Genomic DNA, 10232 nt, shown 5'->3' with positions numbered 1-10232 from the left:
CACAGCATAGCAGGGAATGGGAGTTGTATTCGCTCTTTCCTTTTTTTACTTCTAATCTAGGCCCCTTTGCTAGCACTTCAAGCAAGGGCCTGTGGTAGTTTTGGACTTTGCAATAATTTCTTTTTGTTTCAGTGAGCTTGGGTTCTGAAGAACTCTTAAAACCAGTCCCTCCACTGATACTCAGCTAACCTGGATGCCACACAGAGGGGAGGATTCAAGGTCAAACTTGATGATACTACCTCATTTTCTGCTAGTTCCATTAGCTTTCACAACTGGGACTCTATTGTGTTTGAGTACTTACCTCCCTGCAGAAATACATAGGCTCTCCATGAAGATAGGATTCCATATGTACTGCTTTTGGTGAAATCCGTTTATCTTCACAGTTGGCCAAGAATAAATAAAACAGCCTTATGGTTCCCGTGAGTATACACTATATGCCTCAATTATTGGTGCATTATATTAGTAGCAGATGCTACATTCCCCCATATAAAAGGGGAGAAAATTTCTGAACAGTAAAACCAAATTCTGTGCTTATACACCGTAATTATCACCGTTCCTTCATTTCAAAGGCATCTGTCTAACGTACTCTAATTGTCATGTGTTGTATTACCATTTGCATTACATTTTGTTCCTGAAAATAGCAGTGACAGTGATGGTCGAGGTTGCAGGAAGGTCTTGGTTCAGATGCTCGGAACCATGCACATAGCATTTTCCTTTTAGCTGGAGTTGTTTCAGATATTTTTTCTGGGCAAATCAAATAGCTGTTGTGTCCTGGGGAGAACTGGTGCAGATACAGGCCCACTGGCTTGAGGCTCTGTGGTTTGTGCTGCTTTGGAGCTGCTCAGCGCAAGGAGCCAGATGGGCATTACAGTTTTGGCATCTCCAGGCATCACCTGATTTGGTTTTACTTAAGTATGTTACTACCATGCATTTTGTCTCTTTAAAGAGTTTTGGTCAAGAAAGCCTGTGGACTTACTTGTTCTCAAACTACTTGATAGAAAGATAATAGTACTTGGAGTGAAAGAAAAAAGCAAACAGCCAGCCCTGTGAGATTGGTACAGGCAATTTTGCTGTGATAAAATAGACGGTTTCAATAATCTTACCAGGCTTCCTCCACAAGGGGTGTAAAACTCCCTATTTCTCCTTAGCTTGATTCTGTGTTTGAGTTCACTGCTCCCACATGCAGGAGCGTTAACCTTCTTGCAAAGCCAAACTGAGAACTGCTCTGTGGCTTTCCCCCTTTTCATTATAAGCATGCTATCACCGGGAAAAGGTCTTTCATCTGTCTTAGGTTCTTTCACCCATAAAACTTTTAAAAATAGAATTCTAGCTTCCACGAGCTTCTCCTTGGATATTTTGGCCCCTCGGTGATCAACCCTTGGTCATTTTTCAGGGTTCACCTGCAAGCTGGAGCATAGGAGGTTCCACAAAAACATTAGGAAATTAGCGTCGGACTAGGTGATCTTAACGAGATCCCTTCCAACCCCTGACATTCTGTGGTTTTGTGATACTGTGTGAACTCAAATGCAGTTCTTTCCATTTGATTTCATCCATGTTTCTTTTTACAGCTTGATCTGTACTGGAATAGACAGACATTCCCTCCCCCCGTCAATGCACAACAGCATCTTCTGTGTCTCTCCCTGCACGAGAGCTGATGTGACAGAGGCAGCTTTGCAGGGGGACAGGTGGAGAATGGGGACTCGGGTGTGTGCATGGCCTCAGCCCCTCCTAGAATTGCCACACAAATGTTATTTTCCCCAAAAAACCTGTAGTGAGTCATCTTCAGAGATGCGTTTCATTCTAATTCCCTGCCCTACCTGCAGCGTTCAGTCAGAGCGGCTGCAGCAGGAGGCTGTCTAGGAGCAGACCTTTCTGTAGGCAGGCGGTTAATGGGAGCAGTAGCAGGCCCCGAGGTGTGTTTATACAGTCGGTCTCGCTTCCTCTGCTTTTGTGATATATTAACTACTTCAGAAGTTTCCCAGCTGTTTCAGGGGATAAATAATGGCAGCAGGAGCCCATATTTAACCTTCACCGTTCAGGCTGCGTGCTTTGTAGTTGTCGTCTTTTATCTCCGTGGCTATCTGGGAAAGACTTCAGATGCCTTTCTGCTCTCTCGGCTGCACCATTCCCCGTCTCACCAGCTGCCACACTCGTGGGGAGGCACGGCCGCTCGTGGGGAGGCATGGCCACTTTTGCTTGCGTTGATGGGGTCCCAGCATTCACCCCCTGCATTTGTGGATCCCTGCAGGCTGGAAGCTGGCTCCCCCCAACTGCAGTCAAGGGAGTTCCCGAAGGCTCTCCCAGGGATGCATCCCTGGTCTCTTGAGTTATTTGCTCAGATGTTGCCCGTCACTCATTTTTGTTCTGTGCTTGTTTTCCTCTAGCTCAGTGACTACCAACCAGAGGTCATGTGGGTTGTTTTTCTTTATTGCAGTGAATGATAAACAGAGGTGGTTTGGGTAAATACCAGTGAACATCAGCTGCCAGAGTCCCTGAACCTCTTGCCCCCTAAAAAGCCTCCAGTGTGGAAAAGTCCTGGCCTGGCATTAAAGAATTTGAGATGTAAGCTGTGATGGTGTTGCACCAGGCTGCGCTGGGAAGGCAAACACAGCTATGCTGAGACATCTTGGTGATCCCAACAATTCACCCAAGTGTTACTTACCTGGAATTAAATTTTCTGATTTTAAATGGATGGGAAAGAAAGAATAAGGCAAGCTGTGGAGGAGGTTGAACTCTCTTTGTGTAAACCTTAGTGGTAGCCATGGACAGGACTGTCACTGAATGGCAGATAAGGATTTTATGTCGTGTGGGTCTGAAGCTGCTAACGGTTTTGAAATAGCAAGGAAAAAAGCGGATCGTTCTGCAGTATTTTGGACCACAAAACTGTCCTTGTATATCCTTATGGACCCCAGAGCTATCAAGATAGAGGGCTGCATTTGGCCACATAGGACAGGGTAGCACAGTCAGCTGCTGGTCTGCTGCTCTTCCTGACCTCCAGCGAAGAGCTACTCTCCACCAGGTAGTAGATCTTGCTACAAAGAGGTGAGGAGCGCCATCAGTGTGAAGCGTGTGACACCTTTTGTCCTTAGCTGCTGTGTATGCTCTGCAGTACTGAGTCACCTTTACCAAATCCAGAGATCAGAGAAGCAGGAGAAAGTTCCTTTCATGCTGGTAGGAAGTCAGCTGTGGAAGAGCCACATAGGTGAAGTGGGGAAGAACAAGCAGTGTGTTCGCCTTCATGCTTAGAGAAGGAAGAGGAGAATTAGTTTGGTTGCTGTTCCTCTTGCTGTCGTACCCTATGGTATGTTAAAGAACTGCTTGAGGGAGTAGGTTTCACAGCTGTTATACTCCTTTAGACCTGCTCTTCTCATTCAGTGATGAAAAGCTTCCTGAGTTATTTTCCTTATTTTGTTATTTTTTTGTTTTGTTCTTTTCCCTGGTTTTGCTTCTCTTACTGTGTACTTCGTGGCTGCCCAGCCCTGAGTGCTGAATGCCTCTGTCTCCTTTGTTCCACTGAGGCACTGGCTTAAGCAGCTGTGACGTGGAGACATTCACATGCTTATAAAAGTATGCTTGAACTTTAGGATCATTCAGAAGATACAACAATGTTGCACTTTAGTTTTTGTCTGAATCTAAATTTCAAAACGGAAAAGCTTTGCTTGCAGCAGTTCAAGGGTACTCACCTTTGTTACGTTCACAAAATGAAAATATGTGCTGTTCCAGAACAAATTGACTTATGTCCTTGATACAGAGATGAACAAAATATTATTTCCTCGTGCCTCCAATGTGGAGGCTATAGAATTATGGTTGCTGACTGTAAATGATATCCTTGACTATAAACAGCACTGGAGTGGTTTGTTTTAAAGTATCAGGTTTGGAAGATGTGCAGTTTATTTAAAACTACTATTGAAACCCTGAATCTGGCAGTTCAGTATGGACATTGTCCAGCTAGGTAGAGCCTCTTGCTTAATGAAGTTACAGGACAAGCAGCAGGAGCTGTGATTTACTGTGAAATCATCTGAAGCAAACTGATAGTGAGAAGTTTTTACACACTTTGTATTATTCTTGTTCTCAGCCTGTCTCTCCGTAGACTCTCAGCAGTAGCTGGTAAGGGAAGCTCATCTCTGAGTGACTTGTGGTCAAAGGTCTATGACCCAATTCAGCAGAACGCTTTAACGTGGCTGGCTCTCGGCATTGCTCCACTCCTGCTGACTTCAGCGGAGTTGTACAAGTGCCAAGTGAAAAAGATCCTTTTTTCCTCAATTGGAAACATAGAAAAGAATGTGTGTGCTTTCAGTTTGGGAGCAAGTCCTGAAAAGCCTTTTGCCTTATTTGAGTGTATTTGATGTCCAGTCTTCCTTTAAAGGCAAAAAAAAGAGTCATATGAGCATCATGAGTGTCCCCAAGTCATGCTGGTAATCACGTCTGAGGAATAAAGCAGTCTCAATGGTCTGTTCTTTTCCTATCGCATCCCCTCCTAAACAGGTGAGAGTTGGCAGGCGCTGTTACGTCTCTCTTTGAGGTGTTGGTTTTATTTGACTCCAGAGGGACTGCAGTGGAGGATACCTGTTGTGCTGATGAGTAGTGCTCACAAGCCTTTAAAACCCCTTGGAAAATCCGATAGCTGAACAGGTAGCCCCCCGCTGATGCCTGCAAAGCTGCCACCGCTCCATCCTCCCTGCTGCGCCTGGCGATAAGGCACAGCTTGAATCTTCAAATGCCACTGGGCGGATGATCAATCTCAATCCAGCCCCGTCCTTCTTCTCTCCCCCAGACAACTTCTACTGAAGAAGAGAAGAAAATGTTAAAGCAGCGGCTTCAGGGTGTGGGAATTTTGAAGGTGGTGGAGTTAAAAATCAATCCTGGCCAACAGCAAAGGGCTCGTAGCTGAATCTCAGATAATGTTACTGCTGTGGGATCCCAAAAGCAAGTAAAAAAATATAAATGCAGACACAAGCAAAGATAAAATTTTTTGTATTCTTCCTATTGTTACTATCCTCAGTGGAGGAAAAACTGCTTATTCTTCCCATTCACCAGACGAACTGAAGTTAGAATAAGATAGAGAGAGTCCTGCTTATCTGATATTTGTAATAATACTGTGCATATGATATACAGCAGGGAATTCACATAACACAAAATAAAATCTAACATTAATCTGCAAGAAACATACAGACCTGAATGCAAGTTTCTATGTATTTTAATCAGGGAGGATTTTTTAATTGAAATATTTTTGATTTTTTTCTTTTTTTTTTCACTAGTTTCATCAAATGGAGTATTTTTGGGCATTTACCTAATTCTGTTTCCTCCCTGAAAGGCAGTAAGAGTTAATGTTTTGAGGTTTTGATTGCTTGTTTGTATTTTTAATTTCAGGAAAGGGTTGAACCCCAAATTCTCTCACAGGTCCCCTTCCTTTCTCTGAGATTTTCCATCACATTTGGAATATGCTTGTAGCTGTGTAACTCTTTAAGATCTGACACTCTGAGGCAGATATTGTAAATGTAGGACCGATAAATCTGTATTTTGACTTGCTTTCTGTCAAAACATATTTTCAGAGAAAACAAGCTTCAATATATGGGATGCAGCTGCTTGCACTACCTGAAATTCAGGCAGTGATTAAATGCCCAACTGCTCCTTAACTGCTCAAAAGAAATCTAAGTTTTAAAATTATGTGTGAATTCTTACAAGGTGGTTAATTTAGTTGATACTGATACGCTGATTGCCAGGCCACTGAATAAAAGGCTTCAGAAACAGTAAAGAAAATGCTTTTATGTCAGATTTGGTGGTGAATTGCACCTTCCCAACCTTAAAGCCACGTTACCATCTTGCTTTCTTATCGAGTATTGCTCTGCTGGCTTTTATTTTCCTCCTTGGTTTGGCGGATCCCACGTCTTTGATTATTTGGTATGAACAGCCCCACGTCTGTCCCTGTGAAGTCTTTTTCCAGATGATGGTTTTGGATCTGTGAGTCTCCCCTTTCCAGTAGCTTTCTCTCTCTCTTCTAGTTTTTTGGAGACCTCTTGAATTCTGAGCACTTGAAATCGGGGTTTCACCGAGGTCTCTCCAGGAGCAGAGGTGGATTTGAGCAGCCAGGGGTCAAATGTGAGCCATCTAAAGGGAGGGCTTGAGTTCAGCACAGAATTTGGTCCCAGGTGAGGTGCTGTCTTCTCACCTACATCCCTGGTCAGACAGCAGTTCTGCTTTGATGCACAGCATAAGGTCACAGTGATACACAGCCAGGTACTTGAAAACTGAAGGCAAAATACAATCAGCAGATAGTGTTACACCCAGAATACAACTAAAATAAAAAAAAAGGTACCGGAGTGATTTCCCCTAAGCTGTACACTATTTAAGAATCCAGCAATCTATCAGTAACAATGATCTGATGGGGAAGAGGAAATGCCCAAGTTTTCTATTGAATTTTTTTATTAAATGCAATGGCCTGCAAAAACCATGGAAATCTCTCTTCCTGACTGCTTTTACACCAGAGCAAAGGCTTAATGACTGCTTGTACTCCAGGTCTGCTCTTTGCGAGGTGATTTATCTGTGTCGAGTTTGCTGCATGTCTATAAAACCAGGAGCCCGGCTGAGTAAATTAGAACTGAATGAAAAGTTTCTAGTCTGGGGACCAACAAGATAAATCCATCATACAAAATGAATCTGAATTTTTGCCAAGTGGTGTTGCTTCGTATTGTTTCACATTATTTCTTTCAAGACTTTATAGGAATTGTAGCAATTTTTCACAGCTGAGGAAAAAAGAGATTTTTTCCTAAGTTCATACATACACTTTTTTTCAAGACCAGCTGAAATTTCACAAATAGTGGCATTACCTACAGATCTAGAAATAGGTTCTTTTCTCGTGTTCCATGAGCTCCCACTTGTAGAGATTTTATTTCAGGATGATATAAAAGTACACGTGCTTCCCCCCTGCGCGCATGCTTTACATCTCTTGCGTTGTATCTTACATCAAACACTGAAATGTATTTGGAGGTTTTCACAATAGAAATGCAAAGCACAAGCTTTGTTGTGAGTTTAATTCTGATTTTTTTAAAAAAAAATCAGATTTTTTTCCTGAAGTTGGGAGTTTAAAATGGTGCTCATGCAAGGATTCATTTGATCTGCTCTGCTTTCTTCAGCAATGATGAAAGATGATAGGAAACTCTCTCCTACTTTGCCTTTTTAAGGTTGAGAATTTCATTGATTTGGGCGATTACGAGGTTGGAAAAATGTAACCAATGTTTGCACACAACTTAACGACAGCCTGTAAGAGCAGGGGAGAGAGGGAGGTGGTATTGCACAAAATCAATCCTTTCAGTCACAGTTCACTCCTATTAACTGAGTCTTGAATGCTTGTAATTGAATATGCGGTTCTGTGAATTGGTGCCTTGGAGCTTGCTCCTGCCAGGACTACGATTAGCCCCAGCACGGTGTTTGAATTCCGCCCCGAAGGAATGGGGTTGCTGTCAGAGTGCTCCCACCCCACCACTCTGCGTCAGTTGGTGTGTTGGGTCAGTTGCTGTTGTTTAACAGGTTTCTCTTCCCTCACTTGAGTGGTTTTGGCTCAATATGAGAGGAGATGGGGACTTACAGAAGTGTCCCAGACCAGGCTGGACGGGGCTTTGAGCAGCCTGGTTGGGTGGGAGGTGTCCCTGCCCATGGCAGGGGGGCTGGAAGCGGGTGATCTTTAAGGTCCTTCCAACCCAAACCGTTCTCTGATTCTGTTTGTGAGCAAACAGGGTGACCTTGCAGGTGAGGGCTGTGCAGAGAGTGCAGGTGAACTTGGGACTTCAATGGTAGAGGAGAGGCAGGAGGGAGGGTGCTAAGGGAGAAGGCCAGATAAGGAGGGAGAAGCTTTGCTATGAACAACCTTGAGGGCAAGGACCAGGCGACTGCTCTGGTGAACAGCCTTCTCCCCGGAGCTCTGCGTAACAGCGTGAACCCTGGGCACCGTGTGCCCGTATGACCAGGTTATTCAGGCTCACCAGTGGAAATTATCTCCTGAACTGACCATTAAAAAACTCAGCGAATCCTGCAGGCTATTCCGATCATCTGTGAGTGATTGCACTTTTCCCATCACTTTTGGTGGAGTTCTCTGCCAGGTAGTAGGATAAGCACAAAAGCAGGAAGGAAATCAAAAAGGCAGGGTGATCCTCAGGGATGTCCATACAACCATCCTGACACTTTAATGAAGCAAAAGTAATCTGTCTTTAAAAAAGAAATTGGATTATATTCAATGATATTGTACTGGAATTTGTTGATATCTAATCTCCTGTGTGCTGGGAATAGCTAGTGAAAGAATTGCAGCCCCAACCTTTTTCCAAATATGATTTTGGGGTGGCTCTGGGGCTCAAGTACGTTTCCATAAGGAGAAGAAGCATGAGATAAAGAATTTGATCAGTGCTCTTAAAATCTATGAGAGACCAGGTTTTTTGATGTTAGTGCCTTATAGTAAATGGCAGAACAAAGTCACAGATAAGCTGTGAATGATGAAGAGAGATCTTTCCCCTGGAGGAGTCTGTGTTTGTAGTCAGCCAGGCTCGGCGGCAGCAGGAAGTTTCATGGGCAGAAGGAGAATAAGGATGGTCCACTGGCCACGATGGAGGCATGTGGCAACTCTGGCTTTTAGTCTTTGATTTCTCTGCTGCATATTCTTGGTGCATTCAATACTGAGATGTGTAGGCGCTGTAGTAACTCAGAGATGTCGTTAGTAGCTTCAGCAGCAAAAGGCAGATAGTATAGGGAATTGGTTGCAAACTGTACAGCCCTCTGTTGTCCTTTACAGCCACACTTCATGTTAGCTTTCCTGAAAGCGTTTTGTTATTCTCCTGACTGCTGGTCTAGAATTAGAGAGGAGAGTTTTGGATTTAAAAAAAAAGTAAAAAAGATACAGGAAGAGCAAAGGATATAATTGAAGGAAGACTAGGAAAGGGAGGAGCTGCCCAGGTGGGATTTGAGATTGCACAAGCCATGTCTTTCTGCAGTGCATTCAGCTTTTGTCACAGGGCTCTGTGTGTGTGCGTGAGTAAAGCATGTGAGAATCCATGTGCTGACAACACCACAGAAGGGGAAAAGGGTTTGGAAAGATGCATCGATCTGACAGCGAGGAGGGGGGAGGGGTATGCACTGACATCCCAGGTGGGCAGCACTGTTGGTAAACAGGATGCAGAGAAGATAAAAAGGCAAACTAATTTTGGCACCATCATTTCTACTTCTCCCATTACAAAAAAAATTGTGAGCAAGATCTGCTTTGAAATAAAAAGCAAGCAGCTGTATAATATCACTACAAAGAACCTGACGCAAGGTTCATGATAGAATCAAACTGCCACGGAGAAAAGCAGTTATGGCTGTGGAAAAATAATCTTGATGCTTTTCCTACTCAAATACAGGTATGTGGAGGAACATCACAGCATGGCAATGAGGTGATACTTGTCATTTGTGTGACAGAGACAAATTAGAATCCAGCCATCTCGGGGTGGGAACGATTTTCGTGAAAATTAATGACTTGATTAGAAGGAGAAATGAAGCTTCTTCAAGGGGACATGCAAATAAAGGAGGAATCACTAAAACTGTCACCTGATGTAAAGCGAACATTACACAAAGAAAGATTGGTGAGATATTGTACAAAGACAAATTTGATGCGATATTAATCATATAGTGCCAGCGGGAGCAAAGAGGAGAAAGAGGAAGGATTCAACACATACGTGTCTGACTGAGGGAGAGAGTTTCTGCTTAAGCAGGAGATGAGGATCCTGTTCCCAGCTGAGCTGGGTGCATCCTCTGCACCCCTTGGCTGGGCTGCCAGTCTCAGGTAGGTTTGCCAGACCCTGTATTTCACTGGGTGGTGCTTCTCACTACCTCCAAGACTAGTGGGAGAGATTTGCCTCCTTTCATCGAGAGGGAAGGGTGGTAGAGAAGCATTCATTTCAGCAAGTGCTCCTAGATTCTCGATGACAAATTTGTAGAGCGTGGTGGCATCTATATATTGGGTGATTCTGCAACCTTGCAGGAGGAGAAGGGCCACCGGGTTTTGAAAGACAAACAGTTGTAATCTCCTTGGGAAGGAGCACATCAGGCTAAAACTGAACGAGTGTTAAACCTGACTTTGAACTTAAGTTTTGTTGCATTAAGAACCGAATCTGCGGGGACAATTAGTTTCAGATTCAAGCCCAACCTTACCTTGCTGGAGAAGGGATGTGTTTGGGGGCAAGCAAGGCAGCTAAAGCAAAACCAACACT

Source organism: Apaloderma vittatum, unplaced genomic scaffold, assembly GCF_000703405.1.
Source record: "Apaloderma vittatum isolate BGI_N311 unplaced genomic scaffold, ASM70340v1 scaffold81, whole genome shotgun sequence".
Lineage (NCBI taxonomy): Eukaryota > Metazoa > Chordata > Aves > Trogoniformes > Trogonidae > Apaloderma > Apaloderma vittatum.
Note: the sequence above shows the minus strand (reverse complement) of the source record.